We start from the raw sequence: 8,780 nt of genomic DNA, 5'->3' as shown, positions 1-8,780 counted from the left end.
TTATAACCATCCCAATTGACACTCTTTATTTTTATGATTAATCCTTGTTTTATTCAAGATAATAACTTTCAATCCTACTATTCAAGGAATCAAAGGTATCAATTTGTATCTGCGTGTGAATGTTAAGTTTTGTGCTTCTCTTCTGTATGAACTTTATTTTTTACACAGTTTTTGGTAATTTTATTTTTAATAGCTAATTGGAAAGTCTTCCAAGGTTTTCCTGCAAAAAGTAAGTGCTTAAACAATGGTGACAACATATGTACAGATTTCAGAATACTTTTCAGAAACACACAGACCAGAATTCTTTCTGATTTAATTTATATACCAGTCATAGGTTCTTCTCCAGTGTCTGTCCATTCATTCCCCCTCTGCTCATCTATCTCTTCATCCAATTCTCCATCTCCTTTTAGAACAGATGAAGACTGCATATTAACCTCTCCTTAGAGTGGATGGGTGGATTCTTCTGTTTCAAAAAAAAAACCTTAAATCTGAATAAGAGAGTTCATTATGATTTTTTTTTTGAGATTTCTGTTGGTCTACATTTACATGATGCTATTTGTGCATCCATTTTCTACATACAGCATAGCTTTATTTTCATGGCTGAATAATAATCCACTGAGTTTGTGTATATGTAGAAGCTTGAAGAAAAAATAATGAGTTACAGCCTTATAGTATGTGGGTAATTCTCTCTTTCCTTCTTTTTCTCTCTTGTTGAAGGAGCAATGGGCTGATTTCATCCCGCCTGGCTCCTGGCCACCTGGCTAGCTTTACCCGAAATAATTACACAGAAACTGTGTTAATTTAAACACTGCCTGGCCCCTTAGTTCTAGCCTCCTATTGGGTAACTCTCCTATATTTATTTAACCCGTTTCTAATAATCTGTATCTTACCACAAGGTTGTGGCTTACCGGGAAAGATTCAGCATGTCCGACCTGGCAACTTCATGGTGGTGGCTCTCTGCCTCAGCCTAACTCTGCTTCTTTCTCTCAGCATTCTGTTCTGTGTACTCTGCCTATCTAAGCTGCTGTCCTATCAAAAGCTAAGGCAGTTTCTTTATTAACCAATGAAAGTAACACATAGACAGATTACCCTCCTACATCATTTCCCCTTTTTCTGTTTAAATAAAAAAGAAAGGCTTTAACTTTAACATAGTAAAACTACATATAACAAAACAGGTATCAAGCAAAAATTACAGTTATAATATTTATTTCTATTTTGTCTTTTTTCATAATTAAGGAAAACTATACCTATTTATTCTTCAACTCCAACAAAGACTTCAGAAGGATACATTACTACCTAAGTAAACAAGAAATAAGCAACTTCCAAAACTCTAGAAATGACAGAGACATCTTGCTGCCTGTACAATCACCCAAAGTTTCTCTGTACCATTGGGGCATCTATGTTCTTCCTTCAGGCCCATAGTATCCAGCAGACATTTCCATGAAGCAGGAAATTTCAAAGGCAGTTCAGTCACTATCTGCTGTGTCCTACAGAATGTCTCACAGACTCTTTCATAAATCAGGAACCCTGAAAGACCATCTCACCTTTAGGCAAGTTCAGCAGTCCTCTCTCTGCAGTCCCCATTGCTTTAAGAATTAGGAGAGGGTGCCTGAACTGGCCTTGTTCTGTAGTCAAACTGATGACTATCTTGAATATCACCATAGAACCTTCCTCCGTCGATGGCTGGAGATAGAGACAGAGACCAACATTGCAGCACTGGACCACCGGATTGAGTTTCCAAGGTCCATTGGAGCTCATCAATTCCAGCTGGACTGGGACTGAACAAACATGGTATCAAACTGGACCCTCTGAATGTTACTGACAATTGGGGAAGACTGAAGGGCTAATGGTAATGGCACTGGGATTTGTCTCTGCTGCATTTGTCTCTACTGGCTTTTTGGGGTCCTATCTCTTTGGATGTATACCTTCCTAAGCCTGGATGGGGGGGCTTGGACTTCCCCTCAGGGCTGGGTAGTTTGCCCTCTCTTAGGACTGGAGGAGAGGGGGTAGGGGAGGGGGGAGTGGGAAGGAAGTGGAAGGAGGGGAGGAAGTGGTAATTTTGATTTGTATTTTTTATAAAGTAATAAAAAAGAAATAAATTTTTTAAAAATTAACATTTGATTCCTTTGTGTAACCTGTATGTTTTTATGCCAATACTAAGCTATTTTCATTACTGTAGCTCTATAATAGAGCTCAATGTCAGGGACGGTGATGCCTACAAAAGTTCCTGTATTGTACAGGATTTTTCTGTCTATTCTGAGTTTCTTGTTTCTCCATATGAAGTTGAGTATTGTTCTTTCAAGGTCTGTGAAGAATTGTGTTGGGATTTTAATGGGGATTTCTTTGAATTGATAGATTGCTTTTGGTAGGATTGCCATTTTTATAAATTTGATTCTACCTATACAGGAGCATGGGAGAGTCTTTTAATTATATTTCTAGTAACTTGAAGAAACAGGATAGTCGAAATAGTAGAAGGACAGAGATGGAGTGCAAGGAAGGAGATATCTTGATTGAGAGAGCCATTATGGGGCTAGCAAGAAACCTCACTAATGCCCTAAGTAATGTTGAAAGAGTACCTGAACTGGTCTTACCCTGTATTAAGATTGATGATCAACTTAAATGTCACCATAGAACCATCATCCAGCAAATGATGGATACAGAGGCAGAGATCCACAGTAAAGCACTAGGCTGAGCTCCCAAAGACCAGTCGAAGACTGGGAGGAGTGAGAACATGAGCAAAGGGGTCAAGACTGTGGTGAGAACACTCACTGAAACAGCTTACCTGTGCTACTGGGAGCTCACACCACCTCTGGCCAGACAGGAAAGGTACCAGCATAGGACTAAACTAGAACCTCTGAATGTGGGTGACATTTGTTTGACTGGAATAGACTGCAGGGCCACTGGCAGGATTTATCCCTACTGCTTGTACTGGCTTTTTGGAATCCATTATGGGAGATTGTTCTTTCTATTCAGTATGGATTCTGAGAGTGGAGCTCAGATCATCAGACTTTTTTTTATTATTTTTAACAAATTAATTTATTTCTCTGTCTAAAACCCTCTTGAGCAGCTTCCCTGGTACGCACTGAGATCCAACTTCTTATGCTTCGAACTCAAACTCAAAGTACTGTGGGTCGAAGTAATGGATGTGGATGTAATCGTCTTCACGAGTACTGCTGTAGCTCTTGCCATCAGGATGGAAGGCGACACTGTTGATAGGTCCAAAGTGGCCCTTGACTCGCCCAAACTCCTCTTCAAAAGCCAGATGGGAGAACCTGGTGGAAGTTGTGGTTACATCCATGGTTTCCTGGCCACCTCCCTGCACCACATGGTCATAGTTGGGAGAGAGGGCAGCTGTGTTGACGGGACGTTCTGCTCGGAAAGTCTTCTGATGTTCAAAACTCGTGGAGTCAAAGAGCTTAGCTGTGTTGTCCTTGGATGCAGTGACAAACATGGTCATGTCTCTAGACAACTGAATGTCATTGATCTGCCGGGAGTGCTCCTTAACATTCACCAACACCTCCCCAGACTTGGCACTCTACTGGTTGAGCTCTCCACTCTCATGGCCTGCGATGATGCACTCCCCCAAGGGTCCCCAAATGGCACTGGTGATCTTGGAGTCGTTGAAGGGGATCTTCATGTAAGGCTCATTGCTGTCTATTTGTCTTGGATCCCGTAGATCAAAGAAGCTCACAAAACACTGGTACCCCATTCTGTCTGTGGAGAATATGATGATGTTGTCCCCAAAGTCAAAGCCACAGGTGCACAGAGCTGCGTTGGTCTTCAGTAGAGCCACCTCCTTCCCTGTTTCACAATCCCAGAAATGACAGCTATTGTCAGCTGGGCCAGTAAGGACATGTTTGGTGTCCGAGTCAGCATCCACACACCACACAGCTCCAGTGTGGCCCATGTAGGTGCCCAGTCTCTCGCCATTCACCAAGTACCACACATTAATGATAGGGTCTTTGGCCACAATGAAGAGGAGGTCTTCTTCGCGGTTGTACTTGGCCCTGCAGCAGGATGGACTTCATCCCGGTGCTGACGCGAGGAGAGAAGATCATCAGACTTTTATAGAAAACATATAAAAACATTTTGGAAAACATACAGAAACATTTTTTATCCACTGTGGCATATAGCTGGTAGAACAAAGTTTATTGCTGAAAGGTCACATATTCAAAGTTAGTATATGTGTATGTATATTAACATATGTATGTTATTATATGTAAATATATCTATCTATATATAGAGAGAGACAGAAAGACACACAGAGAGAGACACATAGAGAGAGTGAGCTAGGTAGATGATACAATGAAAGAAATAGCAATGATAGATAAATATATAGATAGATGGATTGATATAAAGGTGGATATATATTAAATATATATATATGTATATATATATATAACAGCTAATGAAAAAAGAGATCATGAATTTGAAAAAGAGTAATGATAGCTATAAGAGTTTGGAGAGAATAAAGGAATGAAAAATGCTGTAATTAAGTAAAATAACTGAAAATTCATAAATATTTTTAAAAGAGAAGTAATTAAGAGTAAAAGGAGTGATAACTTGGGCTGAGGCAAAAGGAAATGTAAGAAGGCATTATCTGTGAGCACCTACAAAGAGTTGGATACTGTGAAAGAATGAAAATTAAGAAAAAAATGTAAAAGAGAGGCCTTGAATCTATAGCATGGTCTAGAATGTCACTCTTCAGGGGGAAAGGTGATTTATATAAGAATCCTTCCAAAGCAATATCAAACACCCCAGATAAGAACTTTGCTGTGGTGAATGTCAGAGCTAACTAAAGTAAATGAATTCGGTATGTGGAGAAGCATTGGGTATGGAAAAAAAAGCAAACAAGCAAAAATAATATTGCTTTTCAGCACAAATACAGAAGAGAGAACATCATACTCTCTAAATATCTGGGGTAACAAGACATTATTACTTATTTGAGTACTAGCAATATTTTTTTTATTTTATTGTTTTGCACAGTTGTGGTAAAGAAGACTTGGTATACAGTGACACTATATAAAATCATAAAATTTGAGAATTTGTTTGTCTTTTTCACTATATTTCCCATCAAAAACAGGTCAACACATAATTTTGTCTCAGTAAAACTTTGACTGGTCCTTATCAATACAAGAACATAACTGATGTAGGAGGGTCATCTGTCTATGTGTTACTTTCATTGGTTAATAAAGAAACTGCCTTGACCTTTGATAGGACTACAGCTTAGATAGTTGGGTAAACAGAACAGAATGCTGAGAGAAAGAAGCAGAGGCAGAGAGCTGGCCGCCATGAAGCTGCCAGGTAAGACATGCTGAATCTTTCCTGGTAAGCCACCACCTCGTGGTGACATGCAGATTATTAGAAATGAGTTGTAATCAAGATGTGAGAGTTAGCCAAGAAGAGGCTAGATACAATGGGCCAGGCAGTGTTTTTAAAAAAATACAGCTTCCATGTAATTATTTCAGGTAAAGCTAGCTGGGTGGTGGGTGGCAACGCAGCCTGCTGCTCCTTCTACAGATAACCAGATTAATCTTACTTAATGAATATTCAATAATTTTTGTTAATTGTAGGCTTACTAACAAAATACGTGAGAATTTGTGTCATGCCACTTGTCCTATACAAGTGACATTGCTAAACCTGGCTTCTTAAGCATTTCAGTTTCTCCCACACTTGTAGGAAGTTAGTATTTCACAAATTGTGTTTAAAAAACATATCATACATGCTTACGCATGGTAGTGTGTACATTTCTAAATAATATAAAAATGAGTCATATTTCTTTCTGTTCATTTTCTTCAGCATGGGTAGAAATATCATGAGAATGGTAACATTCACGAAAAAAATCCGTAAGTGTTGTGAGGAAATGTTTTATTGTTTCTGAAAGAAAATCCAGAAATTCATATAGAGAATAGGGAGATTTTTTTTTCAGTCACAATAGAATAGAATATTCCAAGAAACACACACAGAAGTTCAAAAGCTTAGCCACACAGCAAAACAACATTAGTGTTTATTTTTCTATAACTAGAAATTTGTTGTGCACTTGGAACACATCCAGGGCAACAGCTTTCTCAGCAGAGAGTCAGTGATCCAGGAGGATAGAGGCTACAGCACACTCCAGCTAAATCAGCTATAAAAGCTGACCTCCTCAACTCAAGCAGCAGAAAAGAGAAAGGGAAAAATCAGCACTAATAAGTAAATGTTTTCTCTAGGAAAAGATACACTGTTCATTGTCCATAGCCTGTTCATAATTATGTACTTTTAAGTAGCTAGGGAAATTAAAATTAGGAATTGTATTGGGGTTTATTTATGCCAAATTTCATCTTTCCAATAGAAAGAGAGCTAGGCTAATACAGGATACTCAACTCAATCTTTATCAATTTCAGCTAAGATGTGCCTTTCCTTCATCATGCGCATTAAGAGTTTTACAATGTATTCAAGAAATACAATTGTTCTGGTAATTACAGTCAATGTTCCTTTTCTTTGATGAACTAAGGGAATGATTACTTAGACAATACTTCTCATCGTAGGTTTTATTTTCAATAAGCAGTATTTCTTTGACAAAATGTAGAAGAAAGACAGTTCTTTTATCAAAAACCAAATTTTATCCTAAGAGTTTTTGACTTCTACTAACATATTATGTATGTTAATTCTTAAATATCCATCTTACTTATAATATATATTTGGATAAATTATGCAAAATATTTTGAGAAAAAAATTTACTAGGAATGTCAGGTTACTCATGACTGAATTTCTTCCTGCCCCAAGTTCAAGGACCTGGGACACAACTGTGGTTGTTCTCCAGAACCTGCTAGGTCTGAGCTTCTGGGGACACACCCAGCACCATGACAGACTGAGTGGGGCCAAGAGACCCAAAAGCAGGCCTGGGGTATAACACCCCATCTCAGAGGAAGAAGCAGTTTTCTGCCCAAAGTAATGAAGAACCCACACACAGACCGGCCATGGGCTTTGAAGAGAAAACATGGGGCTGGGCCTGTCCAGCACCACAAGTTGACGGGCAGATGGGGCACTGTGATGATGAGGAAATGTATAGTGTGGTATGGAAGAAAGAGAGACAGACAGAATGGTTCATTTCCTGGGGTCAGAGACATGTTAAGAAACAAAAAAAGGAGAAGAGTTTACAGAAGTGGTTGGCTTGATTGCCAATCAGTTCATGGTCATGTCTGGACCTGGGTTGCTGAAGTGGCCTATGCTTAGGTTCATGGACCTAAAGCAGTCTGTGTTGATGTCCCAGGTCCTTGATAGAGCTGTACAGAGTCGGCCCCACACCTCACTGACAACACTACAGAGAACTGGTACTGACTCTCTCCAACTGAAGCACTCAGGAGAGCCGGCACTAGACTTCACAGTATACCTGACCTGATCCTGTTCACAGGATCATGAGTGAGCTTGTCCTGGCTGTGTGATCTGCCATGTGGTAGCATGGTGTGGGAAAGATGTCCTCCTCCCCTCAGCTCTCAACACCTGCAACAGGTGGGGGACCTGATCCATCCCCTTACCAGCTGCAACACTAGGGAGAAGGGACCCTCTACTTCTCATGGGCAGCACAGAAGAGTTGACCATACAGATAGGGGCGCAGATGAACCAGAACTGAGGGCATGAGAAGGATATGGCTGGTACTGACTTCCTCATCTACAGTGTGATAGTGGGGAGGAGAAAAACGTGCCCATTCCTCTTACCCCTCCCTAATGCCTCTAGCTAGTGAAGGAGCTGACTTCTTACCAGATATGACACTTGAGAAAACAGATCCTACACCGTTTGGGCAGCACAGGGCAGTTGACCATGTTGAGGAGGGCAAAAGTGAGCCAACCCAGAGAACATAAGCCTTCATCATGGGCAGGGGAAAGATGCTCCACCCACCCACCAATGCCTGAGGCAGGTGGGAGAGCTAGACCTGATGTTGTAAGAGTCTGCAAGCTATTCCTGTCCCTCACCAGCTGTAATATTCAGGAGAGCAGTTCCTATGTCTTTCCTGAGCCTATAATAGAGCCAAACATGTTGAAAGAGATGTAAGTAAGCTAGATCCGAAGTTGTGAGCATGGGAGAACTGTCCCACTATTTTCTTTCATGTAGCAGTGTGGGCAGGGGAGAGATGACCTCCCTTAGCTGACCACCTCTGACAGACAAGGGAGCTGACACTCCCCCTTACCATCTGCAGCACTTAAGAATGTAGACCCTACCCTGTTCCTGTCCTGAGAAGCACAGTGGAGTCAACCCTGTTGGTGGAGGTGTGACTGAGTCAGCCCTAACACTGTGAGAATGGGAGAGCTGTTCCCCACTACTCATCTGGCACTTGGGAGTATCGGCGAACGAGAGATGCCCCTCTCCCCACTTTCTCCATCCTCTCCCATCAAAGCCTTAGGCAGGTGGAAGAGCTGGCCCTGAGGTCCTAAGAATGGGCGAGCTGTCCCAGTCACTCATCAGCTGCAGGACTCAGAAGAGTGGCTCCTATCCCTCACCCGGGCCACACAATGGGACTTGTCGTGAAGATGTACATGTGGGAAAACCCACCCTGAGGACTTGAAAGTCAAAGAACTGGCCATGTCCCTTGCTCATCACTACAAGTTGTGAACTGGTCAGGGCACTGTTGGAGAGCTCACGTGTTGACAAAGACAGTGGAGAGCAGGCCAACTGACTACAACTCCCTGTAATTACCCAGGTCTAGAACCAGGGTTCACAAAGTTTCAATAAAATCCACCATATTTGTGATCTCCTGGAGCATGAGGTGGGGGAGAAGGGGTGGTTATGTAGATCCAGGACTG

General features: G+C 41.2%; 1 pseudogene; it reads right to left on the bottom strand.

The window, feature by feature from the left end:
- Window positions 1–3,097: 3,097 nt before the first annotated feature.
- On the bottom strand, window positions 3,098–7,802 carry LOC125392397 (eukaryotic translation initiation factor 3 subunit I pseudogene; annotated as a pseudogene).
- Between the last annotated feature and the right edge of the window lie 978 nt (window positions 7,803–8,780).

The sequence above is a fragment of the Myodes glareolus genome, chromosome 12 (assembly GCF_982192425.1).
Source record: "Myodes glareolus chromosome 12, mMyoGla1.1, whole genome shotgun sequence".
NCBI lineage: Eukaryota > Metazoa > Chordata > Mammalia > Rodentia > Cricetidae > Myodes > Myodes glareolus.
This window is presented reverse-complemented; position numbering and strand designations above follow the sequence as displayed.